This window comes from Aquarana catesbeiana, linkage group LG04, assembly GCF_042186555.1.
Source record: "Aquarana catesbeiana isolate 2022-GZ linkage group LG04, ASM4218655v1, whole genome shotgun sequence".
Lineage (NCBI taxonomy): Eukaryota > Metazoa > Chordata > Amphibia > Anura > Ranidae > Aquarana > Aquarana catesbeiana.
In genome coordinates this window covers 592,800,938-592,814,957 of record NC_133327.1, presented here as the reverse complement: position 1 = coordinate 592,814,957, position 14,020 = coordinate 592,800,938, and the positions used below count along the sequence as shown (strand labels likewise).

The window sequence follows — 14,020 nt, the reverse complement described above, 5'->3', positions numbered from 1 at the left end:
GGAGTAGACTAAATTCTAAAAAGCTGCCATTGGTCACTGTAAACTGGACATCACAATTGCTCTTTATACTACTTTACTGAACAGGGCAGACATTCTGATGGACAAAAGTTACTTCTAGAATAACATATGTGAACTATGCTGAACCCAGCACAAAAAAAACAAAAAATTAAATGCTTAGGAATATAAGGTCATGCGAGCAACAAGCTGAAATAATGAAAACAAATGTACTGCCAGCAATGAAATTAATACCTGTATTTTGTAGCAAACCAACATTCTGGGTGGAATTATAAACTATGTTAAACACGTTAATAGGCAAAGTCCATACACAAGATCTGATCCAATCAAGTTTGGACACCTAAATGATGGCTTGCTTTGCACACATACAAGTGATGAACAAGAGGCATTACCAGTGTTAGCAACTGTACATATAGGCAGACGGTGAAGTTGCAAAGACACCAGTGAAAAATTAGCTACATCACAAGCACAAAACAATCACAACAACAAATGATGCTCAGGAAAATCAATTTGTTTTAGAAAAAGCATTTGCTGGTATTGCTACTTTATTTAAGATGTTCTAGATCTAGCTAGTTTAGCCCAATCTTCTTCAGGGTCAACAAAAAAATGTTTCACCTATGATCAGTTTTATGTAACATCAGTCCACAACAGACTGACAAAGAAAAAAAAGTAGCCCTTAAGATAAAAAAGAAAAACAAAAAAACACGAAAAATTTCTTTTAGGACTCCACTCCCATAAATTTTGAGGTTGAGCCAAAGATTGTGTTCTGTACCTAGCCTACTCATGATACTGGAAGGGTAGCTATGCTGCCATGGAGTTTATCGGGAAAGCAAACATTATGGTAAGTATTTGATAGGAAATATTCAGTTTTCCTGACTGACTCCATAGCAGCATACGTTCAGGAACTAACTAGCTAAAAAAAAAAAACAAGAGTGGGATACCAAAAATCAAGGTTTCAATCATAGCACTTAGTCAACAGAAACTGTACAGCTAAACCACGCCACAGAGAGCTTTAACAGACTTAGTGGAGGACCATGTCATCACACCAAAAAAATGTTGTGCCTCCCTGTTGCAGGAAGCCCACAAAGATGCCACACTCCTTGTTAAGTGTGTTGTCACTGCTTCCGTAGGCACCAAGCCTTAAGCCCTGTAAGCCAGTTGGCTACCAGCACAACTCATCCAGCGAGAATTTAGGATGTTATCTCCTCTGGTTCTGCTAAGGAGAGTTTTAAAGAGATTACCTAAATCTATAAACAAAGCTTAAACTTGTGAGCAAGCTTGGAGTATCCTTATATCCAGAGCATGGAACCAGTTTTTCTTAGTGGTGCTGCATGTGAGAAGAATACTGTTTTTAAAGGAATCCGAAACAACATCCGATTGCATTCCTAGTATGGGTATATACACTACCCGAACAAGACAGAATGCCAAAAAAACAAAAAAGGTCCCTCGTAGCCTATGGCCAAAATCCTGGCAAGCTTCCTGGCTGAGGAAAAAACCCTTAGAAAGGCTGTCTTCATGACTCCGCTTTTTTTCGAGGATATAGCCCTTATTATTTTCATGGCTCAGTCTTTATACCAACTGTACTGAAAATGTTCCTTCTTGGAGCTTCAGGCCACCACAGGATCCCTCGTAGCCTATTACCCGATTTTGACAAACTTCCTGATTGATGTCACAGCCCCCAGAGAAGCTATCCTCGTGGCTCAGTCTTTACTCAGCTGGACAGGAAATCTCATCTGGAGAAGATGAGGAATTCCACAGCAAGTAGTAAACCCCACCTAGAGAGTCTTGAGCTCTCCCTCAAGTCTCAAATGTAGCACTCCCATTAAGGTATTGGATGAGTAAGGGATAGTTCATGCATGAGACACGGGATATGCCAGAGAATGCAAGGATCTGCCCTCTAAGAGAGCTTAAGAGAAGTAGAAGTCCAGAATGTATTTGACCTGAGGACTAAAGCAAAGAAAAAAAAAATACCCTCAGAAAAAAAATTAAGTTAAAAAAAAAAACTCTGTAAGGCAAAAGGTATAATGAGCTAGTATGCAGCGCATACTAGCTCATTATGAAATACCTTAGAACGAGGTCCCCGTATCGCAGGCCAGTCCACCCTGAGGGAGGTGACATTTTGCCCTCGGCATGTTTTTCGGGTTCGCGGCTCCGGCGCTGTGAGTGGCCGGAGCCTTCTTCCCGACAAGGTCCCTTCAGCTGGGCATTCACAGCGCATGCACCGCTGACGTCAGCATGCAAAGTGAATAACTCCTAAACCGTACAGATTTAGGAGATATTCATTTTACCTACAGGTAAGCCTTATTATAGGCTTACCTGTAATTAAAAATAAAAAAACGGGTATACAACTACTTTAATCAAATCCTGTTGTAGAATGTATAGAGATCAGCTTAGAGAAAAACAGCCAAAGCTAATTAGTCTATTCCTCTCAGAAGGAAAAAGTGGAAAAGCTGCTCCTTGGGAAAAGAACTTCCAGCTTGCAATAGTAAGGAGATGCAAGCTAATCAAACCCTGAAATATTGCCCAAAGATAAAATCCATGTAAAAGGAACCTGGATATAGGAATTACTTGTTGCCCGAATGAGTGACAAAATATGGATTCCTCCAAGAAGTTTTGAATGTACCCACTGAAATGTTAGAGAGATTCCTCTCTACCCAGTACACAGTATATTGACCATGCAGTATATTGACCATGTATAACTCTCTCAGTATATTGACCATGCAAGTTCCGACCTGCCCCTTGATGTAGTACAACACTGCCATGCTGTTCACCCTTATTGAGACTACTGTCAGGTGGCGAAAGGCATAGGGAGCATACAAGGGCTAGCCAGAAATCTGGAATGTTCTGACACAACTTCCTGAACAGGGGAGTTCCACTGGCCATAGTTCTGCAAGCACAGAAGAATTACTGCTGTGCCAGCACCCATGGTTTCTTCTGATTGTTTATGAGACATGAATAGCTTGGGGCATGCCCAATTTTGGAGAAAAACCCTTCTGAACAGACAGCCTCCTCCAGTGAGCCCACTTTAATATAGGGATGGGAGAGACCATGGTCCTAAACATTATGAGGCATCAAGATGCAGACAGGTGAAGAGAGGAAAGCCAGGATAACCCAGCGCCCTGTTACCAGTATGCGTTAGCGGCAAAGAATAATGTATTCTGAACTGTGATTAATTAGGACTTGTCTAAGGGTTAGATAAGAAAACCCTAAAAAAAGTGCATCCCAAAGTCCCGTCTTCCCAGTATCAACACTATATATTATTAAAGGGAAATCGTTAAACAAAAACTCTAAAAAAATAAAAGCCTGGCTGAGGCTCAACGCTCCGATTGTGTAGGCAAAAACTACATATAAGCGGGACTTCCAATTAACAGCTCAGCTCATATCAACCATATATTATACAATCATATCTTTTTAATATTGTAATACATAATTGGCAAATTATTTAAAAACAATGGCAGCTGCAGCTGGGCCCCTATACACCACCCAAAATAGAGTAACATTATGAAATAAAATAGAACCAAAAAGGCCCAGCAAAAGATAAGTGTTCCAAATCCTCCTTTTGCATTGTAAACAGTTTCCTTCAATTGGATACATCCTGCTTCGTTGCACTAGAGAGATTGGGCAATCATGTATGCTCTCTCATAATAGCACATGGGAGGTTGAACAAATCATACCAGTCCCATCATCATAGTATTTATATATATATATATATATATATATATATATATATATATATATATATTATAAAGCTGAGACCTCTTTTTAAGTCACTGAACTTCGTAGATGAACTGCCCACCTGTGGATGGACTTTGGTAGGCTAATAAGAAGCAGCTTGGTACCCCTGCTTCACATGTATATGTTTTGTGTGATTTTTTTGGTACTGTTGGATTATACAATAATAAAATGATAGTCACGCTTATGTATTGTTGCTTACACAATAGGGAAGTTGACCCTCATCCAGGCTTTTATTTTTTCTGAGTTTTTGCATTGATGGGTCAGAAGACCTTTTTTTTGAAACACTATCCAACCAACCTCCTGTAGGGTTCTGAGAACTCCCTCTGCCTTGAGAAAGTGTAGACTGAAAATCAAACCAGCAGACATGTAAGCTGCATAATGTCTTCATCAATGTAGAAATAGAGGTATGGGACAGCTCTGGAAAGTACAACCTGCATATAGATTATCCTCATCCGCAGCTTTCTCTAAGGAATAGTCTGAATCTGGTAAAAAAAAAAAAAAAAAAACTGGACATTGCCAGAGATCCTTCCACAGGAAGAATGGACACAAATTCATTTAGAATGTATTGGCTACATTATGTTTCTATATTGTTTTATTTAGTTTAAACTTTTATGTTGCATCCACCCCAATAAGGAGACTTTTGATCACTAAATTTCATTTGGAGATGTTAGGTGTATTATGAGGACATTTTTGTTTGCAGACACCGTATGACCTCTAGAACACCTCGGAAAGTTGTTTCTGGACTTCCATTTAGCTGCCTGGTTTGATGGCACAACGTGTTCGAAATCTGCATAGTTTTATTGCTCATGTCTCCTTTTCATTGTTATAGGTTTTTGGTTTTGCTTTGGTTTGTCTACCATATACTATAACCATTTAACTGTTGACCTGAAATTTGGATTACATGCTAATAAACCTTTGCAAAAGAATGCCTTGGCTACTTTCGTTGGTCTTTGTCATCTTCCTCCCTGGCTGCTTGAACAACATACAGGGTTCTGCCTGCCAAGGAACAAGCAACATGGGTCCAGTATAGGGTGCGCATAATGTATACAGATAGGGAGGCTAGACATTATACAATTTTCCTTTAAATTTACCAAAACCATATAATATGAAGATATGAAGTCAATCTAAACACTTTCAATTTTGTATGCAAACAGGCAGGCCTGTGCACGACATATTTGAAGGTAAATCTAAAGAAAATTGAACAAAAAAAATTGTACTTATTAGCTTCCTATACACCTAAAAGGAAAAAAAAAAATAAGTACTTAAAAAATGCCCCATTACCTTCCTGGCACTGGCTGACTATAAGGATGAATAGGATTCAAAATAGTATGCACATGTTTGGAAGACTGCTGGCAGTTAGAAATACCAAAAGTTAAAGAGTGTACAGTTTTAATCGGTCCACAGAAGGACTGACAACACATGTAAAAGTACCAGTGAGGAAGGCACTGCTCCCCTCCAGCTACTTACCTGCATACAGCAGTCATAGTATAGAGGAGATTAGACTGCCGGCTGCACAAGGACCTGTCACAGTAAACAAATCCCTACTAAACAGGGATACTGCACAAGTCTAAAGGAGAACTCCAAATTGCTAAGAAAATATATTATAACATGTACAATTGCTACTCAAGCCATGTAGTAATTTAAAAACACCCTCCCAATTCAAACTGTAGTTGAAGTTTCCTAAGCTGTCCCTTCCATACAGAAAGCAGGACATGATGAAACCATTATCTGTTCAGGACAGAAAAAGAAAAGGTAGGAAACTGCACCAAACTTTGATAAAATGCTGTATTGCACATAGATCACCCAGAGAGGGTAGTCTACTCCAGGTTTTTTTTTTTCCCTAACATAAGTGGAGTTACCCCTTAACCGCCCACACAGTGTCTGGTAAAGTGCATTGGGCTCACTTCAAGCCACTCATATTTACGCATCTTGGACCTCTTCAGCAGCACGATCGATGCACATGATATGCACACTTACCACCTGGTGGTACCTGGGCATTTGTTAAAACATAGTCCTGCCGAAGGTGTGGAACGCTCTCAAATAGGATCCTCATCGCATGTGTGCCATGAATGCCACCCTGCTGTTTGCAAGAGAACCCAGAATTCTCATGGCACCATCCTACTGATAGCTGGGAGTACAGCGTCACACGTTACCCCACTGATGACAGGGAACATTAATACCCATTCTCTGTGTGCTATGAACACCACACTGCTGATAGCTGGGGAATCTGGTATCATCCTGTAACTATCCCGCTTATATCATCAGTAAGGCTATGTTTCCACTAGTGCGTCCCCAAAGTCGCGCGATTTTGCCGCGATTTTTTACCGCGATTTTACTGCGACTTTTTACCGCGATTTGAAGCAATGCCTGTATCTATGGACCTCAAGTCGCATCAAAGTGGGACCAAAGTAGTGCAGGGACTACTTTGAAGTCGCTGCGACTTAAAGTCGCACAGATATGAACGGTACTCATTGGAAATCATGGGAAACAATTTGTCATGCGACTTTTCAGTCCCAAGTCGCATGAAAAGTCGCACTAGTGGAAACAGAGCCTAAACCAAACCAACAAAGGTTAAAAAACACCATCTTGACAGGCTCTGTAAGCAGGACAAAAAAGGAACATGGTCTCTGGCCCAAAATTTATGAAAGTGGGGTCCTATGGGGCGGGAGCGAGGGTGGAGTCACCCAAATGTATGTTGCCAGTCAAGAGGTCAGTCAAGAAGAAAAAAAGTACTATCCTGTGTATTATGTGTTAATCTGCAAGAAAAATCCAGGATATTTTCTATGCACTATGCTAATATGCATAAAAGCATGCAACTAAAGTATTTTGTCAGTTATTTAAATGTTTATATATTTATAAGCTAATCTAAATATACTTTTTTTTTTAAACACTTTTTCTTTTTAATCAACCATACAGGGCTGACATATGTATCAAACCGTACATGGGGTCCCTGTAATCAGGATAGTAGTAGAAAATAATATATTGATAATATTTTGAATAGTGTTATAAAAATAAATTACGCATTAAACAAGCTAAAAGACATGTTCACACTTCTCTCCAATTTTCTGCTTAATATAGGATATATATTCAAGGTATTTATAACAAATGACCAAATGAAGGCCTCATAGGTGCTCAAAACATGGTGTGAAAAGTATTTTCGTACACAAAATGGTTAAATTGCAAAAACCAGCGCATTCCAAAACAAGCATCTAATATGATGTTTTTATTACCCTTGGTTAAATACACACAGTATATATTTAAACTGGATTCGGAGTGACCAAAGCAAGTGAACCGTTCTAAAGAACTTCTTGAAACTCCCTGGAAATCCCAAGTGCATATAAAGTGCATGTGATGCATCAGGCATGTACACAGTTAGGAATAAACAGCACGTTTAGCAGCAAACCATGTTTTCACATCTAAAATGCATTTTATTTACTGTGTCAGACACTAAAGCTGGCCATACATTAGCAGAATTTTGTTTTAAAATCTTAATTTTCAAAACATCCGTTGGATTTCCTAATGATTAGTGGGGTCAAATTGAAGATCTTTTTCAACCATAGAGACGAAAAAAATCAAAGGAGCAGGGTGGAAAATTCTGTGGTTTTGTTTGTGTCATTGTAATGCACGTGTACTAGGAACAAAGAAAAACTTTTTAATATGTCTGGACGTCCACTCATGTAGCAAGTCTGAGCGAAATTTTAAGGGCTTTTGAAAAAATGTACCTAATAATGTTAAAGTGGAATTACACCGAATCATAGCAACACAAACGTTATTTAATTTATCAATGTCTTCATGTTTTATTTTGCTGAGAAATCGCTTTGAAAAACACCCCCTGGCATGTCTGGCTGTGGCCATCTTGAATAAGTGCAGCTGATTATGTAGCATTTACTTCCTATTATCCATCTGCCCTTGGATCAAACATGTAGGCAGGAGGGTGTGCTTAGCTGAGAAAACCCTACCTCCCCTCCTGAAGACTACTGGGATGTAGGACACCATTAACCTAGGCCTGGAAACCAGAAAGCAACTGAAGAAATGCATAAAACAAAAAACAAAAACATGATATACTTTCTATTTACGAACGCTAGCTGCATAGTTATTAAATATAGTCAATGTTGATTGAGTGAGTGGAGATTCACTTTAAGTTCAAATGCTCTGAGGAATGATTTTTCAGAATTTCCATATGGATTAAATTCTATTGATGTATGACCAACTTAATTCTGAATTCCAGGCATGGATGTTTTCCCATAGTTACATTGGTCCAACTGGGACCAATATAAGTATGTATATGTCATACCTGTGGGACTGCTATGGAAGCAGAGAATCACTGTAGATGTCACCGCTACCACAGTGATTGCTGTTGTCTTCCAGGTCTGATTGGATGAGGTGGAAGTCGTGACATCACTGCCTGTCTCTTGATTTTGTCCAATCACAAAACGCCTTATGCCCTGTACACACGAGCGGACTTTTCGGCAACAAAGGTCCGACAGTCTTTCCGACGGAATTTTGAAGGACTTTTGACGGACTTCCGAACAAACAGACTTGCCTACACACGATCACACCAAAGTCTGACGGATTCGTACGTGATGACGTACGACCGGACTAAAATAAGGAAGTTCATAGCCAGTAGCCAATAGCTGCCCTAGCGTCGGTTTTTGTCCGTCGGACTAGCATACAGACGAGCGGATTTTTCGATAGGAACTGGGTCCGGCAGAGTTCCGACGTAAAGGTTTGAAACATGTTCCAAATCTAAAGTCAGTCAGATTTTCGACAGAAACAGTCTGCCGAAGGTCCGATGAAGCCCACACACGTTCGGATTGTCCGCCGGATTCGGTCCGTCGGACCAGTCCGGTCGAAAAGTCCGCTCGTGTGTACAGGGCATTACATTCACTGAGAAAAAAAAAAAAAAAACAAACCAAATAGTGTACTGTTTCCCCACTTCCACAGAAGTCCTACAGGTATGGCATATGCATACTTATATTCGTCAAAGCTGGACCAATGTAATTATGCATTAAAATTCATTCCAGGACAAAGTGGCAGAGTCTCTTGAAAGTAGTCTTCCCCCTGATGACTGTGTACTCACCTTTTCAACACTTTCCCATTGCCGTATTTCACCATCTGAGTCCTAATCTAGTTTAAGCTCTTTTCAGGAGACTATAGGGTAGATTTACTGAAGGCAAACAGACTGTGCGCTTTGCAAGTGCAGTTGCATTCATTTTCCGCAGAGCTTAGTAAATGTGTTAAAGCTCTGCTGATTTCTATCAGTCAATCATGTGCAAGCAAAAATGCTTTATTTTCCTTGCATATGATTGGGTATTCTTTACAAAGTGACTTTAACAGATGACATATACTGAGAAAAATGAGTGCAACTGTAATTGCAAAGTGCACAGTTTATTTTCCTTTAGTGAATCGACCCCTATGTCTCTTTGCTTATTAATTTGCCTAATTGAAACCTGTAAGGGGACCATGTATTTTCTGAGGCACTGACCCAAAAAAGTATGCAATTTCCGACTTTACTGACATGCTTATCTGCAGGCTGATTACAGGACATTGACTGAAGGTATTGAAGCCAGAGACTGCCAGACAATTATTATTCTTGGAAAAGGTTTAGCTATGAGAGCCCCCATATTTCTCCAACAGACTTCCTTTAATAAAAGTACACAACAATGTGCTACAAGCCACAGCTACCTTTCAGTAATGTCTATTCATTGTTCCAAGTGCTTCAAACAAATAAAACCCTAATCCGTATACATAATTGCACTTCACTGCTCCTTGCTTTTAAATAACGGGTAGTTAGTAACAAATAAAAATACATGTTTTATTAAAGTGGTTGTAAACCCTTACACACCGCTTTTCCCTACAAGTAAGCCTATGATAAGACTTACCTGTAGGTACTGGAAATATCTCCTAAATCTGCAGAGTTATTTACCATACACATTTGCCATCGGCGCATGCACACTGAAGAAAGGGCACGATCGTGCTGTTTCTAAAGGGCTCGTGCCCTGACCGTCGGCTCCCGTGTGCATGCACGGGAGAGACGTCACGTGACACCGGTCAGTAACAGAGCTGGAGTCAACGGCCCCGGAAGAAAGAGGGGTGAAGATGGACGCTGGCCAGCAGCAGGGACCTCAGGAACAGCACAGGCTTCGTTCGCAGGTAAGTGCAACATAATGGGCTAGTATGAGATGCATACTAGCCCATTATGTTTTTACTTTGCAGGGGAAAAAAGAGGAAGTAAACCCCATCAGGGTTTACTTCCTCTTTAATTTGTATAATTGTGTAGACTAATTTTACTACACCCAATTCAGGGTACTGCCATGTTTATAAGAAACTAATGCTGGCCATACATGCACAGAATTTCAGCCTTTTGCAGACTGAAGGATTATTCATCAATCGAAAACGAATTAGCCACTAACTGACAGAATAAACTTGTTTACATGATCGTTTCCATGATCATAGCGATCATTGGATAACAATAAAAACATGTATAAAATTATACAAGACAGAATATTATTTTCGTTTAAATTACAACGTACATATATTCATTATAGAAACGGTAAAAGTTTTCGCTTCGGAACCATCGACATCAGCCGTGCCCACGGTCAAAATCCTCGGTAAAGTTGGGTCCACTAATGGCACAATTGTTGAATGAGCTTTCTAAAAACGACCAGTTTCGGCCAAAATTCTGTGCTTGTATGGCCAGCATAACTTTGCAGCAATACATGTCTGCTTACTGATACTAATGCAGCAAATAAGCACAATAGCAGATATTTTTAAAGATGTTAATGTGTAGGGCAACAAAATGTTTAACAAACACATTTTTTTTTAACTGCTAAGCCTACAGATGTAGACAAATTTGTTGGTACCCTTACAGCTCACTGAAACAATGCTTCATTCCTTCCTGAAGTATAAGAACATTAAAAGCAATAGCTGCATTCATACCAACATGCCTTTGGTATGTCAGAGTAAAAAAAAGAAACTGTATTGCTTATCCTACCAAGCTATTCCAAAAAGGCCTGGACAAAATTTGTTTGTACCCCTAGTTATACTACAAACAGTTTTCTATAATAAGTATCACACAGGTCTTCGGTCTTGTAATCAGTCAGTCTAACTAAAGTTAAATCAAAAAATTGTGAGTAGGCAGATTTTTTTTTGCAGAACAAACATGCTAAATATATCCAATCAAGAGGCCAAAAACCTGGCACCCAGAAGAAGCCCCGTGGAGAAGATGTCAGACCGGCAAGAGATCCATTGGATGCATTGCTAAAATGGCATTATACAGACCTTAGTACAGGTTTAAATTAAAGTGGTTGTAAACCCTCACATATACCCTGTGAAATGACCAGCCTCGGATGACACACAGAGATTAAAAAAATTCTCCTACATAAATTTTACTTGTATATCAGTAGTTTTCCCCTTTCTGTGCCCTTTGAAAAGTGCAGATCGTGTTAAGAATCTTTCTTAATTAATCAGCAGTACTTAGGGGTGGGTGGATAGACTGTATTTGCATTTGATTGTATTTGATTGGAGGAAAAGGACACCCCCCTCCTCATAGGCAGAGGAACAAAAGAACATGCAGAGCTATATTCTGAATAAACAAGCTCCCTGCTTATGTCCCTCTGAGCACCCTCCCGAAACAAATTTTTAGCTAATGTTAGCTCATGTGTCGGAAAACTTTTCAGAAGTGACTCATGCTGAACGGAGCACCAGAAAGAAACGACACTTAGAGCTTTGGGGGGAGATAAGTAAACACTACAGAGATATGTGCTTAGACCAAATTTCATGAATGGGGTTTACAACCACTTTAAGAAAAGCAGTCTGCTGTTTGGCATAATTTTGAGCCCCACACTGAACATGGACCACAGAAGAGTTGTCTGAAGAGATCAGAAAGAAAATAATAGACCAGCATGTTGCACATTTGCAGCATGTCACAAATAATAATAAGAGGATAGTGTTAATGGTACTCAAACAAAAATAACTTCCAAACAGACAGAAGTTGAAATCAAAGCTTAAGGCACACATCAGTTATAAAAGCTTTTAAATAAACAAACCTACTGTGAAACATGGAGGATGTTCAGTTATATTTTAGGGCTGCTTTACTGCACCTAGCATGAGGTGTTCAGGGAACAAAGAAATCTCAAAGTTATGAAGGAATTCTAGAGCAAACATATTTCCCAGAGTCAGAAAACTCTAATGCCGCGTACACACGGTCGGACTTTTCGTCTACAAAAGTCCGACAGCCTGTCCGACATACTTCCGACGTACCTTCGGCGGACTTGCGGCAGACTTTCTTACGAACGGACTTACACACACACGACCACACAAAAGTACGACAGCCTAGTACGCGGTGACGTACACCAAGTCCGACGAGACTATAAAACGGAAGTTCAATAGCCCGTACGACACCCTTTGGGCTCCTTCTGCTAATCTCGTGTTTATCTCGTGTTAGTAGAAGTTTGGTGAGAGACGATTCGCGCTTGTGAGACTCGTATTTTTCAGTTCGTTTTAACTGTTGTTCAGTCTGTGCTTGTGAGGTTTGTATCTGCTTTTCAGTGCGTTTGGTCAGTTGGCATTGAGAAATCTTTGTTTTATTGCCCGCTCGTTCCTGATTTTCAGGTCGTTCTTCACAGGCCTTGCTGTTCTTCAGTGCGTTCTGTTTAGTGCGTTCTGACCAGCCGACCGTTTTGAAGCCATGTTACCTGTACGTACTCGTCGTAGAGCTCGTGCATTGTATGTGCTTGGTGCTGTAGTTTATTCTTCAGCCCAAGTCCAGTCCATGAACAGGGCGAGGAGGAGTTCATGGACCAAGAATTGGTTGCTTCAGCGTGACCAGTTCTGTCACATGCCTTTGCTCCGTGAGATCCGTGAGAATAATCCTGAGGATTTCAGGAACTTTCTCCGGATGACGGACCCCGTTTTTGACCGTTTGTTGGCTTTGCTGACCCCCTATATCAGCAGGCAGGATACCTGCATGAGGCAAGCCATCACTCCGGAGCAGAGGCTGGTCGCTACCTTGCGGTATTTGGCCACAGGGAGAAGCCTGCAGGACCTTAAGTTCTCGACAGGCATCTCCCCCCAGGCTCTGGGGATCATTATCCCAGAGACCTGTTCTGCCATCATACAGGTCCTGCAGAAGGACTATATTAAGGTAAGATATTTTTCTTTTATTAGCATCACATGTTCTTTTATGTAATCTTTGATAATGTGATGTATTTCTTGCTTCAAACACTACTTACCATCATTGCAATATAGTGTGAATGTCCCCTTTTTATCCTCACACATGCTGGAATTTTTTCCTGTTATTTTTTGTCATGCATGTATATTTTCCTTCAATAACCTTCCCAGCATGAAGTGATGGGAACATATCCACCTAGTCTACTCATTTGGAATGTATTTTGTTTGAGTGTATTTAGTGTGCTGCTAATGAGCAATTATCTAGATTTCACAACCCCCCCCCCCACCCCACCTAAACTCACTCCAAATAATGTGCTGCTAATGAGCAATTATCTAGATTTCACAACCCCCCCACCTAAACTCACTCCAAATAGTGTGCTGCTAATGAGCAATTATCTAGATTTCACAACCCCCCCACCCCCACCCTCGTTAAAATTTGCTGGAATGTTCTGTGGTGTTGATCTGTCTAAAGCAAATATATGTTGCACTTTGCAAAATGCATGTGCACTCTACAAGTGCATTTGTTCCAGTGCTTTAGTAAATGAGCAGAAGCTCTGCTGATTTCCATCATCAAATCATATGCAAGCCTCAAAGTGTTTTCATTAATTGCCCTTGCATGTGATTGTGTACTCCTTGCAACATGAATGCCTTTTTACATTACCTCATTTACTGTAAGCTGGTTAGCAACTGCACCTGCAGAGTGCGACAACTGCAGTCTTGTAGCCTTTTTAGTCCCTAAATTCCTGCGTGTCCTAAAAGTAATTTTTTTTAGGGATTTCACAACCCCCTAAAATGTAATCAATGTTCCATCAGAGGGGGTGAGCAATCTGATAAGTGTGCCTTTCCATATTAGTTATTCCAGAACAATTAAATTATTGAATGTTATACTGATGCTGGGGAATAATGTTTTTAATTGTCTAATTTTCTTGCAATGTTAGCTTCCAAATTAATTGATTTTGGTTTTCTTGTTTGATTTCCCAGTTTCCTTCAACGCCACAGGAATGGCAGACTGTGGCATCCCATTTTGCCAGCCGTTGGGACTTTCCCAATTGTGGAGGGGCTATAGATGGGAAACATGTCCACATTGTGCCACCACCCC

The 14,020-nt window shown here is 40.2% G+C and overlaps 1 protein-coding gene across 6 annotated transcripts in view; it reads right to left on the bottom strand.

Moving 5' to 3' along the window:
* EHBP1 (EH domain binding protein 1) overlaps window positions 1-14,020 on the bottom strand; it is a 733,557-nt gene that overhangs the window by 463,856 nt on the left and 255,681 nt on the right. The window lies entirely within an intron of this gene.